Source organism: Arachis hypogaea, chromosome 16 (assembly GCF_003086295.3).
Source record: "Arachis hypogaea cultivar Tifrunner chromosome 16, arahy.Tifrunner.gnm2.J5K5, whole genome shotgun sequence".
In the NCBI taxonomy this organism is placed as follows: domain Eukaryota; kingdom Viridiplantae; phylum Streptophyta; class Magnoliopsida; order Fabales; family Fabaceae; genus Arachis; species Arachis hypogaea.
Genome location: NC_092051.1, coordinates 82,054,945 through 82,070,735, shown reverse-complemented (window position 1 = coordinate 82,070,735; position 15,791 = coordinate 82,054,945). Strand labels below are relative to the sequence as shown.

General features: G+C 37.3%; 1 non-coding gene across 1 annotated transcript; it reads right to left on the bottom strand.

The window, feature by feature from the left end:
• Positions 1-790: 790 nt before the first annotated feature.
• On the bottom strand, positions 791-897 carry LOC112761591 (small nucleolar RNA R71). Its single transcript, XR_003181979.1, has one exon. It is a non-coding gene; the product is annotated as a small nucleolar RNA R71 (small nucleolar RNA).
• Positions 898-15,791: the final 14,894 nt, after the last annotated feature.

Genomic DNA, 15,791 nt, shown 5'->3' with positions numbered 1-15,791 from the left:
TAATTTTCTGTTTGAGTCATCTACTTCCTGTTTTAGTTAATTTCTTCCCTTCCCCCTACTTTTTCTTTGTTATTTACTATTCATCTCACTAACCCACTAACTGTTTGATATATTGCATCACTCACACTAACAGTAATTCTGACAGATATACTTTCTGCACCTATTCTCTTTGCTTGTACTTGTTGGTTGTATGACAGGGAGAAGAAGCGGGGCTTCAACTTCCTTTGATTCTGAACCTAAGAGAACCTTCCTTAGACTAAGGAGGGAGGCAAGAGAAAAATGTGTAGTTGGTGCTGAAGAAGAGGAGGAACACTTTGAGGAATACTTTGAACCAAACATAGAAGAAAACATGGAAAACCATCGTGAGGAAGAGGCTCACAACCATGGCGGTAGAGGTCGAGAAAATCATGCTGGAGAGGATAGAAGAGTTTTAGGCTCTTACATCAATCCAAACCCAGGAAACTGTGGAAGTAGCATTCAAAAGCCAACCATCCATGCCAACAATTTTGAACTAAAACCACAGCTCATCACCCTTGTTCAGAACAACTGTTCGTTCGGAGGAAGTGTCTAAGAGGACCCCAATCAACATCTAACCACCTTCTTGAGAATATGTGACACAGTGAAGTCTATTGGTGTTTATCCTGACGCTTATAGACTACTCTTATTTCCATTCTCACTCAAGGATAAGGCAGCCAAGTGGCTGGAGTCTTTCCCAAGGGAGAGCTTGACAACTTGGGAAGATGTGGTGAACAAATTCTTAGCAAGATTTTACCCTCCTCAATGAATCAATAGACTGAGAGCTGAGGTCCAAACTTTCAGGCAACAAGATGGTGAGACTCTATATGAAGCATGGGAGAGGTTTAAAGACCTAACAAGGAGGTGCCCACCAGATATGTTCAATGAATGGGTGCAGCTGCATATTTTCTATGAAGGGCTCTCTTATGAGTCAAAGAAGGTCGTAGACCATTCATCCAGAGGATCTTTGAACAAGAAGAAGACCATTGAGGAGGCCATAGATGTCATTGAAACTGTAGCAGAGAAAAACTACTTCTATGCTTCCGAAAGAGGGAACACAAGAGGAGTAATGGAGCTAAACAATGTAGATGCTCTTCTGGCCCAAAACAAGCTCATTACCCAGCAGCTGGCTGACCTCACCAAGAAGATGGAGAGGAACCAAGTAGCAGCAATCTCCACTTCATCAACAACCCAAGAAGGAGTGAATGAAGAAGCAGAGGGTAGTCAGGAGCAAGCCAACTACATTGGGAATTCACCTAGGCAAAACCATGATCTATACTCCAAGACCTACAACCCTGGATGGAGGAATCACCCAAACTTTGGGTGGGGAAATCAACAAGACCAAAGCCTTGATCAAAGACATCCAAATCCAAACAATCCAGCCCACCAAAACTTCACATCTAGAACATATCAACACCCCCATAACAACACCTCTCCACATTCATATCAAGGCCAGAATAACCCTCCTCAGCCTGACCTATCATCATTTGATGAAAGAATCTCAAGGATTGAGAATCTACTTGAAGGCATAAGCAAGGAGATTCAAGATAACAAGGTGTTCAAGGAGGAAGTGAGAGCCAGTTTCAAGAACCAGGGAGACACAATCAAGAGGTTGGAGTCCCAAGTAGGGTATCTCTCTGAACAAATTTCCAAACCCACAGATGAATTCCCAAGTGACACAGAGAAGAATCCGAGAGGTGAAACAAATAAAGTAAGATGAGAAGATTGCAAGATGATCACTATAAGTGATAAGGAGACTGAGGACAAGCCAAGCAAGCTGTCAGAACAACCTGAAGATACCTCAGTAGAGGAGGGGGAAAAAGATTACCAAGAACCAGAAATCTCAAAATAGGAGCTGCTGAGACTCTATGCACCTTTTCCCCAACTGCTCAAGGGTGCTGTGGAGAAGAGAATATACTCAAGATTTCTTGACTTGTTTGCATCTTTGCATGTGAACATACCGTTCATCAAGACTATCCAACAAATGCCTGCATACATCAAGTATATGAAGAGCTGCTTCCCAGGAAAAGCTCACTCAAGGGAGGCCAAACTATAGTGATGAATAAGGAGTGCAGTGCCCTCATTCAACCGCAGTTCCCTAAGAAAAGAAAAGATCCAGGGAGTTTTCATGTCCCTTGTGCCATAGGGGAAACAATGTTTGATAGAGCACTCTGCGATTTGGGAGCAAGCATCAACTTAATGCCCTTATCCCTGGTGAAGAGGCTACAGATCAATGAGATATTGCCCACAGATGTAGTCATCAGGCTGGCTGAGAAAACTCAAAAACAAGCAAGAGGGGTGGTGGAAAACGTGTTGTTAAAGGTGGGAAAATACTTTCTTCCCACAGACTTTGTCATCTTGGACATGGAAGAGAGCCACACTCACCCAATCATATTGGGAAGACCATTCCTAGCTACAGCCAGAGCACTCATAGATGTCGAGCGAGGGGAGCTAATATTGAGGATCCATGATGAACGACTCAGCTTTAATGTCTTCAAATTCTCACAAGAAGAAGACCAAGAAAACAAAGAACCAAGCAATGATCATAATGAGATGTTGATAGAGGAAACAAGTACTGAAGCACAACCAACACATCTGAGAACCCCCACTGAATGATGAACAAGGCAAACAGCAATTGTCACAGCTCAAAGAGAAGCTGGAGGAACCTAAACCACCAGAGGCATGTGAAGACAACAACAAAATTCCCTTAGAAGAAGAGGTCGCCAAGAGCAAGGCAGCATCGAAAGGGACAAAGAAGAAGGTACCAAGGGGGTGGAGGAACAAGAAGATCCCTACAGAAGACTTCTCTCCAGGAGATAAAGTGATCTCAGCTTACTTCCCAGATATCCCCCCTAATCTCCCCACTATACCATCTCAGTTACCTAAAGTTTTCACTATCAACAGAGTTCTCTCCTTGGAACATGTAGATATCATTGATACAACCAATGGATATAAGTCCAAGGCAAGAGGGGAGGACTTGAAGCATTATCAACCTCCCTGATGAAGGAGAAACGTCAAGCTAGTGACGCTAAAGAAGCACTTCATGGGAGGCAACCCATGTTTTATTAGCTTTTACTAGTGAATAAGTCAATATTCATGAATTCCAACCCAAACTTGGTGAAGTCCTTATATTGCAGTATATAGTGAAGAACAAGTTTGGTGTTTAAAGCGTGCCAAGAAAGCATGAATGCAACAGAGAGCATGCTAGTCTTGGAGCTTTGAACAGAACTTTTCATCACAGTGCTCCAAACAAAGTTTGGTGTCACCCCATGGTGCCACCAATGCGCATATAAGGATACACAGTTAGTTAGTTAGTTGGAGTTCATGAATAAACAAAATCTTTTCTTCTCTTTATTATTCTAGCTGTAAAAATTTAAATTGATTTTTTTGTGATATTTCTTACTTTTCTTATTTGATCTTTATAGGGAAAGGAAAGGAACATTGAAGGAGATTGATTGGACAATTTAATGAGAAAGGTTCGGCCACTTCATGAAAAGGGTACTACACACGTGCCTCAAAGGGGAATGCATTGGGAATGGTTGCCATGCAACATTGGAGGAAGAACAAACTTGGAAATTGAACCAACTCCATCATAAAGTTGGTAATCCTCGTGCTTACTCCATACAAAACCCCATCCGTTCATCATACACCAACCCCATCAATCCACACCTTTCATCTCTTCATCACTTCTCTATATAAGTGGATCCAATCCGCACCATCTCTACATTCGAAATTCATATCCCTTGCACTTCACTTTCCAGCAACTAGTTCTTCAACTTCCCACTCTCTAAATCCCACATTTCTTCCCTTCACTACACCTTTTTCGCATTAACTTCATTCATGGCATCATCAAGCTCCAAGAGGCAGAAGAGGAAGGAACCAATGCAGAACATTCCTTTCGACGATAAAAGAGCGCTCTATTGGGAGGCAACCCAACCTCAGGTAGTTTCCTTTTCATCTGTATTTCAATAAGGATCACAAGTTGTTTCCCCCTGTATTGCGAGGAGCTAAGTTTGGTGTTCTACACCAAAACAAGTCAAGAGTGAAAGTGTGATTCTAAGTTTGGTGTTCCACCAAAGACATTAGTTAGAATTACACCCTACTCCCAAAACACATTGCTAGCTCCAACCAATCAAGGGAAACCACTTAGATGTAGTTAGACTTTAGTAATCATTGTTGTGTTAACAACAAGATATGAGGTTCTCTGCATATATGCAATATTTTGTACTGGGCAAGGAACTAAGTTTGGTGTTCATACACCAAATTAAGTTCAAAAGCCACAAGCACACATGTAAGCTAACTATGTCTCAAGTGCTTTGGGAACAAGCAACTTCCAATAACTTTGCAAGAATCTTATGAGGAAATAGTGCACCTTCACCCAAGGAAGTGAAGTAGCAAGGACTAGGATGATGACAAAGAAAGAGGGCAACTAGAAATCATCATCCAAAGGTTGTATTGTCACTTAATTCCATTATACTCAGAATTGTTGAAAATTGGAAGTCCGAATGCACTTTTGATTAATAGTTACTCGTAGTTGAAACCTTTTTCAATTCTATCTTTTAAGTTTTTGGTGTTGAAGAAAGTCTCTGTGTGCTAGTCTTTATGTCACTGCATCCTCTCCTTACTTACTTGTATGTTTGTCCCTTTAAATCAAATGAAAAGAGAATGAGTGTTTTTAAAGACCAGAGAGGAGTTCATACTATGGAGTAAGTTTATGAGTTTATGGTATAGTCATAAGTTAGCTAAGTTGGTTCAACCATAAGGTAGGAGGACAACTGTCTGTCATGAATACTATGCTTGATACACACCCCATGAGACTAGCTGAATAAGAAGATCCTAATAAGAAAAAGGGAAAGAACAATCAAAGTTGAGGAATAAAAGAAAAAGAGTAAGCAATAAGGCTAGGCACCAATGGTTTTAATCTTGAGACATGTGTCTGTGGTGCTCCTGTGTGAGGGATCTACTTGGATGAATAAGCTCTTAGGGGTGCCTTATCACTTGGTAACTTGGGTTAACTAACTCGAGATTATCAGCTGAAAGTCCACTATCAAGAGTAACCTTCGCTACAGAGCATTTAGTAACCCAAAGAGGTGCTGGACACCAAGGTCTCAAGAAAAGAAAATAAATAAACTATGTGCCTGTGGTGTGTATGTATGGGGGAGAGACTTGAGCAAGTAAGTCCTTAGGGGTGCTTCAACACCTAGCACCTTGAACCAACTAGTTCAGGAGTGTTGGCTGAAAGCTTATTTTAAAGAGTTGCCCCCTTACAGAACACTTAGCCTAAGAACACAAATAAGCCCTGAAATAACAACAAAAGGATCAATAAATAAAAGTTTCATGGGATGCAATCACAGTGAGTATTCTAGGACATGATAAAGGTCTGAAAGCCAGGAATGAACCTAAGTTGCTATGCATGAAACCACCATAAAACCAGGGACATGACTTCCACAAGAATGACTCACTTCTCTTGGCATTCCATTCATCATTCTCTTGTTCCAGTACTTGCTTAGGGACAAGCAAGCTTTAAGTTTGGTGTTGTGATGCCAGGGCATTTTGGCCAGTTTTACTGACCTTTTCTTTACTGTTTTTAGGGTAGTTTCATGCATTTCCTTAGGAAATAAGCTGGTTTTGGGTAGATATTCACTTACATCTTGATTCAAGCATGCATTGTGCAATTTACATGATTTCATGAGGATTTTGCATGAATTTAAGGACAAATTGGATGTTGCATTTCCCATGACTTGGACTAGAACTTTGATGCACTTTATTGCTTGATTTCAGGACAAAGGAAGCAAAGAAGAACCACATTAGTGGCTACGTTAGTTACAATAACGTTAACACTAATGTGGAATGGGAGTAACTTGCAAAGTTAATGAGAAAAGTGATTGCCAATAATGCTCTCGAAGCCATCATTGCCCACGTTAAGAGTCACGTTAACTAAGTTAACGTGAACTCTAATGTGGAAGAAAGGAAATAGAGCCAACGTTAGTTACACTTAACATTATCACTAACGTTGGACCAAGCTCATAAGTGGCCACGTTAGTCACTACGTTAACTTAGTTAACGTGGCCTCTAACATTAAGAAGAAAGGGGGGAAGCCAACGTTAGTGACATTCAACATTATCACTAACGTTGGCCAAGTCACACTAGGCCACGTTAACTCCCACGTTAACCTATGTTAACGTGGAAGCTAACGTGAGGAAGGGAGGTGACGCCAACGTTAGTGACACCCAACATTGTCACTAACGTCGGAAGGAGCCCACACATGCCACCATGAGCCACGTTAACTCCCACGTTAACTTAGTTAACGTGGAAGCTAACGTGGATAAGGGAATGTTGAACCAACGTTAGTGACACTCAACATTGTCACTAACGTTGGAGATGGCTAGCATAGGCCACGTTAGAAGCCACGTTAACCTAGTTAACGTGGACTCTAACGTGGGAGCTAAGGGGCACGTTGGAACGTTAGTGACAATGTTAAGTGTCACTAACGTTCTCGAAGGTTGGCAAGCCTACGTTAAAAGAGCCACGTTAACTAAGTTAACGTGGACTCTAACGTAGGGAAGGGGGAGGCTTCTCAACGTTATTGGGAAAGTTGAGTCCCAATAACGTGCGCGAAGGACAAAGAGGCAACGTTAGTGGCAACGTTTGTGCCACTAACGTTGAGGTTAACGTGGCTCTTACTTGGGTAAGGAACGTTAGTGAAAAAGTTGAATGTCACTAACGTTCTCGAACCCATATTTTCACTGAACGTTAACACCACTTTGTTTTCATTTTCCAGAGCTATGAACAACTAAACCCCTTTCATTGGGTTAGGGAGCTCTGTTGTAATTTGATGGATCAATACTAGTTTTCATTATTCTTCTACTATCTTTTCTCTTGATTTTACTTGAAAGCTTTCGATCCTCATCCAATTGGGTAGTTATCTTGGAAAAGAAGCTATTCATACTTGGATCTCTTCTGAACCTTGAAAGAGGAATGAAGAGATCACGCTAGAAATGCTTTCTCATGCTGGACCAAATTGGATTTGGATGGATATGTGACTATAATCCTCTCAACACTTGATTTGGGAAATGCATGTGGTATAATCAGTGACCATACTTCATCTCTTCTCATGATCAATTGACCAAGGAATTGGCTATTGATCAAGATTTGAGAGATTGAATTACAAGAAATTGTAATTCAATCACTTAAGATTGCCAAGGAGATCAATGAGTGCATTGATTGAGGAAGAGATGAAAATGAAATTGATCCGGAGAATGCAACATCTCCTAAGTCCAATGAACTTCCCATTTCTGATCTTACCCATTCTCTTTATTTTCCGTCATTTACTTTCATGAGCAATTCCCCCATTCCCATTTACAATTCTGCAATTTACTTCAGTCATTTACTTTCAGTTCTTTAATTCTAGCATTTACTTTTTCTGTCATTTACCTTCCCGCCATTTTATTTTCTGCAATTCTAAACTCAATTCCTGGATTCGCTCAACTAGAACATTCCTCTAATTAAAGTTGCTTGATCAATCAATCCTTGTGGGATTCGACCTCACTCTATTGTGAGTTTTTACTTGACGACAAATTCGGTACACTTGCCGAAGAAAATTTGTTAAGAGACAAGTTTTCCGTGCATTAGTGCTCCATTTGGAATATAGCTCCAGAAAAGCTCTTCCGAATGAAGGTAGGTCAGAACCGGACAGCATCTGCAGTGCTTTCTCTGTCTTAGAATCAGACTTCTGCTCCAGCTCCTCAATTTTAGCCAGAAAATACCTAAAATTGTACAAAAACACAAAAACTCATAGTAGAATCCAAAAATGTGATTTTAACACTAAAACCTACAAAAACTCAATAAAAACTAAATAAAAAATACTAAAAATTGTATGAAAGTGATGATAAAAAGCATATAAAATATCCGCTTATCACTCATCCATGGGGAGAGACAAAGTCCCAAGCTCAAATTCATATATATGCGTGCCCATGGGGGAACCTGGGGAGTTAAAGTGCCCGGTCACATCTTACGTATAGAGGGTCAACAATTTGTCTCAATTTTACAAGTCTCATTTACTTTTAATTCACTTTCATCATCAATTCATATCACACTTCCAAATTCATTAAAAACTCATATTTTAAAATCAATCCTCATCGTCCTTCATTTAAATTCAATCATAATCATCCATTCTCCCATTCCATACATCAACAATTTCAATTCAAAACATAATTCATTATTTTCTAAATAAATCAAACCTAAAACATATAATCTTTAAAACCAAATCTTTTTTAATAATTACTTTAAATGAAGCTTCAAATTTTATAAAATTTTGGCAGCATCTCTTCTAAAACTCGGACTCTGCCACCCTTTTCGGGTCTCATCCAAACATTCCTCAAACCCTTCTCAATCATTTTCCAAAATTCAACCAGTTCTAATATCAAATTATTTTTAACTCGAATCAATTCCGATAAGAAATCTTTTTCAAAATCAAACCAGCTCAAATATTAAATCATTTATAAATTCAAACTAATTCAAAATCAAACCGCTTCCAATATCAATTCATTTTCATATCTCAAATTAACTTCAAAACCAAGAAAAATGCTTTGCATAATAATCAACTAAATAAAGTTTCTAACCAATTCCTTATCAACAACTGCACACCACTCAAGCAATAGAACAATCAGTAATTCAGTCTAGCAAACAACCACATTCACAAGGCAAACATAATCACAGAAATATATTTTTCACACCAATATCTATTTATAATAACTCTTTAATATAAAATAAATTTTTAAGAAAAATCCCTACCTCATTCGCGACTGAATTACGCGACAAACTGTATTTCTATACTTATCTCGCAGCAACAAAATCAACACTAAGCATCCCTGCAGCAGTCACAGCCTCTAAACACAGCACGAAAGAACCATAGCTCAACCTTTAGACATTAACGTCGCGTAAAACTCAATAATCTATAACAAAGAAGGGTTTTCAGAGCAAAAAGACTTACTGGACCACTAGGAAGAAAGAATAGGGATAGCAGCACCTCCAGCGGTACTTCTCAGTGACCATGCACGGCGACTACAACCACGGCAGCGGCCATGGAAGCAGCAGTAGCGGAGTCCCATCGTGTTTTCTCCCTCTCTGTGATTTCCTCCTCTCCTCGAAGCTCAACGGCGGCAACACCTTGAGGCAACGACGGCAGATCCGGCGGCGACAGCAGTCACAGCGGCAACGCAAAACAGCGATCCTTCCCGCGGCGGCTCTGGGTAGAACGACGTGCCTTCCTTCTGTTCGCAAACCTCCAAGGACGGAAGCTCGATGGCGGCATCTTCTTCCACATCTTCCTCACACGACTTGCTCCCTTTGTCTCAATTGGCACTCTCTCTTTCTCCGGCCAAGGTGGCGCGGCGGCAGCATGCAGCACATCCCCTCCTCCCTACCCGATCTCCCTTCTCCTTCAGACTCCCTCTTTTCCCTCTCATTTCTTCCTTGCTTCTGATTTCCCCTTCTTTTCTTTCTTTCTTCCGTTGGTGGGCATGTAGGGGGTGAGTGGCGGTTTGTATTGGCGGCTAGGGTTTAAGGAAATTAGGGTTAGGGTTACATTTTGGGGATTTAGAGTTTTGGTAAAAAATTAGGTATGATGATACTTTAGTAATTTTTATAAAATTGAGGGTAATAGAGTAATTAAAAACTAATTTTGAATCCAACATTAATATCCATAAAATTATTATTTAATTATCAATTTGCAACTTATTTTCAACTCAATACTCTAATTCAATAATTGGAGATAATCAAATTAATTTCCTTTAAATTATAAAATAGAGCTAAAAATCTAATTATTAAAATTAAAGTATATAAAATACTCATTATTTTTAAATTTCTAAAATTTTAAATTATAAATAAGAAAATATCCAATTGGTATAAAAATCTCAGAGAATATATTCTTGGATAAATAAATAAAATAAATTATAAATAATTTTATTATCTATTTTTCAAAAATTTGAGGTCTTACATTGAGTATGTAGAATTTTGGGTAATAATTGTTGGAATAATGGAATTGAGGATTTGAGATGTGAAGTTGATGATTTTGAGCTAAAATGTGGGTATTGAGTAAGTTTGAGTTTGGTTGATTGTGGATGTGTGAATTGAATTGGTTTGGGGTCATTTTGTTGAGTGAACTACCAATTCGGCCCCTGTCCATTTTTCAAAATGATAACGCAACCCCTCAAGATAAAAACGAACCACTTCGGTCCCTATTTTCTGCTTTTGTGATACAACGCGATCTTTGTAGGTGTTTCTCTGTAACGACCTAATTTCCAATACGTCATGATCATACTGAACTATTACTTATTATTAATCCTGTAATCGTGTTAGCACGAGATCGATCTTTTTTGAAAATTTTCTCCTTTTTACGTGAAAATCTTGGTACGAAAATGGCGGATCTCAGAAAGCTTAAACATTCACATATAGAATTACAGGAAACCAAAGAGTAAAGCATCAAGTAAGATAAGTAGAATAATGTACATCACAAACATTATAAACAAGAGTCATACAGAAGTCAAGTCAGTGTACTAACTTATACCGTTTATTACTATATATATATATAACTCTCTGGGTCCTGGCCCATAAAGAAAGCCCCTAATCTAGAACCCGAACTAACCTAGCCAGTCTGATTAACTCCTAATCTCTTGGTGGATCTATCCAAAAGTGAGAGGCTAGCCCGAAATCTCTAAGCTAAGCTGAAGGAGCCACCCAAAATACGCAATCCACTCTTACTCTCCCTGATCGATCGATCATTGCAACCAAAAGACGAGATTTCTTTCACCTTCATATCCTGCTGCGGGTCTTGTTTCTATCTGAAGGGGTAGAAGGAAGGGGTAAGAACTGGGGAGTTCTTAGTAGGGTCGGGGTTAGAAGTTAAGTTCGTTTTATTATGTTATCAGTCAATAACAACATTCAACAAAGTATAATCCAACTTAGCAATTACGGAACATAGAATCCAATCACAAGCACACACAATCAAAGAAAATACATTCACAAATAAATATGTGCAAACAAGTATGATGCATGTCTAGTCGTATACAAGCCATGAGCTCATGTGTCGGTTTGTTGCCTGATTTTCTGACACTGTTCCTGAGTTAAGCGTTTCGTACCGCCGTCCTTATCTCAGCCAACGTCCCCTCCATGAGCGTTACGTATCGCCGTCCTCATGGGGGAACCTTCCTTTCGGTCTCCAGTGAGAGTTACGCATCGCCGTCCTCACTAGACACTTGGCACTAAAGCCCAACAGCACTCAATTTCTTTTTAATCTTTGCTCTCTAGTCTACTGTGGCAGAGATTTCTTTAATTAATCTTCTTTTCTATCTGCTCTACTGTGGTAGACGTTCATTAAAATCTTTTAGTCTTTGTACTCTGCTCTTCTGTGGCAGAGATTCTTTTACTTAATATATCATTCTCTCCTTGTTCTTTTTTTTCTTTTCTTTCTTATCTTTCTCTTTTGTTTTCTTACTTCTTTTCTTCAATATTTTAATTCTTTATCATAACTCAAATTCACATTCTTCCCTCATCTTTCCCTAAGTGTCTTATAAAAAAAATTATAAAATACTTTAACTAAGTCTGCATTCTCTAAAACTTTTAAGATTACTCTACTTGCTTGCTTTCTCATTAATAATACACATTATGATATTCTTACGAGATAATATCTTTGATAAATACTAATTATAACAATAACTGATTTTAATATAAATGTGTAATTTTAAAGAAGTATTTAAAATAATATTTATAATCTTCTTTTAAAACTTAGTTTATTAAACCTTGTTTTTAAACTTTTACTAATTACTTTATAAGTCACGAACTCTTTAATATTCTATTCTTAACCTCAATATTTTATAAAATTATATTTGAATCCTCACTTATTTTCATATTTATAAAAATAACCTGAACTTTTATAAAATACCCATTTTACCCCTAAACTTTACTTATTATCCAAAATACCCAAAAACTTATATAATTATAATTTTAATCCCGATTTTTTTATCTAATTATATTTTCATATTCAAAAATAATATTTGTGTTGGTGGCAACTATTCTTTTCAAAAATAAACCTCCTCTTGTGATATTTCAAAATATATACTTGATTTTAAATCCTTTTTTGGTTATGAATTTTTCACTACTTTTAATTTTAATCTTTCAAGCACCCAATCTCATCAATTTTCTCAATATTCAAGCTTAACAACAGCCCTCAAATACATCAAAAATAGTTCAGTTCATGTCAGATCTATAATGGCCGAACTTTAAGGCATCAAAATTAATGAGATTCAACAAAATTTCAAGCACAAAATCACTCAAATTCAAGCAATAATCATCAAACCAACAATCACACATCAAGAATACATTTAATTCATATTAAAATTACCAAAACCCTACCTCCGTACGAATTAAAAATCAATGAAAACTCCGAAAAAACTTTTTGATCGAGCTGCTGAAGAGAAAAATGTCAGAAATCGTCTGTGCCTCCAATACTACGAAAAAACAACAGATTATAGATAGATTTTTTCAATAGAATTTTACTGTCGAAAATACCGATAGATTTTCAACAGATTTTTCGTCAGTAAAAAGTGAAATTTTTTTTTAAATTTTACCAATATTCCTCGATAATTTTGTCGATAAAATTGAAATTAAAATTTAAAACTATCACTGACAAAAAAATCCTTCAGTGAGCATCTAATAAATCCCTCGAAATTTTTAATTAAGTTAAGCCCTGAAGAAACCCACCATATTCGATGATGAAACTTTAACACAAAATCACAGTTCATCTTCTCCGATCCTTCCTTTAAGCTTGCTCTTCTCCCCTCTCCCCCTCTCTCTCTCTCTCTCTCTTTCTCTCTCTCTCTCTCTCTCTTTCTCTCTCTCTGACTCGAGTTAAAAATAGGGCAAAACTCGCGTTGAAAATGTGACTTCTCCATCGCTTCTGCTTTGTCGCCGCTCGCGTCACACGAGTTCCCTCCATCACTGCTCACGCACGAGCTCCCTTTTCTGTCGCTCGCTCGCATGAGCTCCCTCCTCTGCTGCTCGTGTTGCACGAGCTCCCTCAGACGCCTTTCAGCTTATGTCTCTCTCTGTCTCGCGCCATCCATCCTCGCCGTTCACAGCTACGTCGAGTCATCGTGTCACCAGATCTGAAACCTACATGTACGTCTTTATCTATTTTAGATTCTGAAATTGCTATTGATCTATATTGTTTTGTTGAATTCGAATGTTCATACGTTATTATTGCATCTAAAACTCAATATGTTCCACTTTCATTTTATGGTTTAGCTTTTTGTTCTTGAATCTTCTTCAAGGTTCGAATTTGATTTTGAAATTAGCTCCATTAATTGTTATGGCTAAAAGTTTGCGTTGAAGATAATGTATTGTACCTTCTGCAGTTCTGCTTCTGAGGTAAGATGGAGAGATTACCATAGTCTTAAATTGGAAAAAAGAATTAGAATATTTGTTGTTTGAATTTTGCATTTGAAGGAAATATAAATACCGGTTCATGAAATGAAATTTGCTAAGTACATAGATTGAAATTACTCTGTGACTGATTAGAATGAGATTATCCGCAATAATTTTTTGCCCTATCAATATCGTAAACCATCTCATAAATCTGAGTACTTTAACAAATATCAGTTGATGTTAATAAACTGTGTTCTTTGTTTCAGCTTGCTCTAGGTGCTGTAAATTCAGAGGTTCTTCATGGAAGGTATGAGTTTTAAAATATTTACATGATTTTCATATGCAGTATTGAAGGAATAAGCAAAATTATAACTATATTTGAAGGAGTTGCTTTTGTCACCACCACAAATCCAAGTAAGGAATCTAGACTCTTTAATAATTATAACTATATTTGAAGGTGGCTACATAAGTTATGGATACATTTTTTTATGGCAACTAAAGTTAATTGTTAATTTTGCACCTTTTCTATTAGTATCTCAAGTGGATTGGCAATCTAATAGAACTATTATTTGTTATCATTATCACAGGTCATGGTTCCTGTGTATTTCCAGGAAGGTATGATCTCAAGGATTCATATATTTTTTTTCTGATATTGTAATTAACTGTTCATTCTTATTTATTATCTTTTCCTTTAATATTTGTAATGAACAGTGGTGGTAAAAAGGGCACCAGCATAAATGGCACATCACTGGCCCCATCTAACGCTTCCACTGCTTCAGGCAGCTTGTCACAACACTACTATAATGAAGGATCTTTGATAAGTTCCGTGATTCTTGATGCTTTACTTCTGAGTGCTGTTTTGTAAGATTAAATTAATTACAGTTCATATTCATCAGCATGGGAATTAGATTTTCAGATATACACACTCTTCCAACTACCTTTTTCATAAAGGTTGCAGCTAGCACACCCAATTTTGGTTCCTCGTGTCGAGAGGATTTAAAGGGTGGCAAAGTCTGCCAAGAACTCAAAATGTATATTGGCAAGTATAACTTTGATTTTTCATTGAATTTTTGTACAAATGAACAGAAAGAATTATTAGACATTGTTGTAAGTACCTTGTAAGGATAATTTAAGTTTTTCACATTGTTATTTGTTGTATTCTAAAGCTCTTGTATAAATTAGTAATGGATAGAGATATACATTGTTAGTAACTAGGCAGATCACATGGGATGAGAAGAGCTATGAGAAATATCCAATTTCCAAGGTGTTAGTGCCTTCTTTGTTTCCACTGATTGCATCTTCTGCTTAAACATATCTTGGCTTGGATAGGTACTTGGGATCACTGATCATGGTCTGGTTCTAAGGAAAGTTCAAAAGGTTGCAATCATTGGAGGAGGATTAATGGGATCTGGAATTCAAATAGCAAAAGGTACTAACATTAGTTTCTTTTTTCTTTTATTTTTCATGGATCTTTATATTATTATGTTTATACTGATTTTCTTACACTGTCTCCTCCTTAGAGAGTGTCCAAAACCTGGATGGGTATTAATAGAAATCAACATTGATACTGTAGAATGTACACAATTATTGTCAAGTTTCTTATTCACCATTCATTTGACAGTTACTGATATGTTGAATTCACCAACTTCCTCATTCAACTTCAAGGAAACCCTCTGTTGCTGCCATTGATGGCCTGGCCTTGATTGGGAGCTCAGAGGTTGCCGTTGAGCTTTGCCACATCTCGAGCTTTGTACATAGTTATTACCTGAAGAAGGCTTTGAATTCTAAATATATTTTGTTTAAATTCTTTAAATTGCACACTATTATATTTCTTAGCTATCTTTTATGGTATTAATTATTTAATTTGATATATATTCATGCAGGAGGGAAAAATGAGTTGGACAGTTGCAGATGCTGTGGACTACAAAGGCTACCCTGCTGATAGGTCCAAAACTGGTGGTTGGGTTCCTGCTACTCTTATTTTAGGTTTGTAATAATAATAATAATAATAATAATAATAATAATAATAATAATAATAATAATAATAATAATAATAATAATAATAATAATAATAATAATGATCCTTATAGTAATAACCTTAAGCATGTGAAAGAGGAGTTTCTTGGTAATGGTTCATTCGTTAAGTTAAATGTGATATATGTAGATACAGATAATTAAGGTGTTGATGTGTTACACTCAGAGGAATTATAGACCAGATATAGTGATAATTCTAGTCTCACTTTCTGTTTTGACTTGAAGGAGGAAAATAACAAACAGCATAACATGGTATATCTGCCATATGAATATCTCATTTTATCTATACTACTGTCAAATGTAAAATGTGTCCTTTTTGT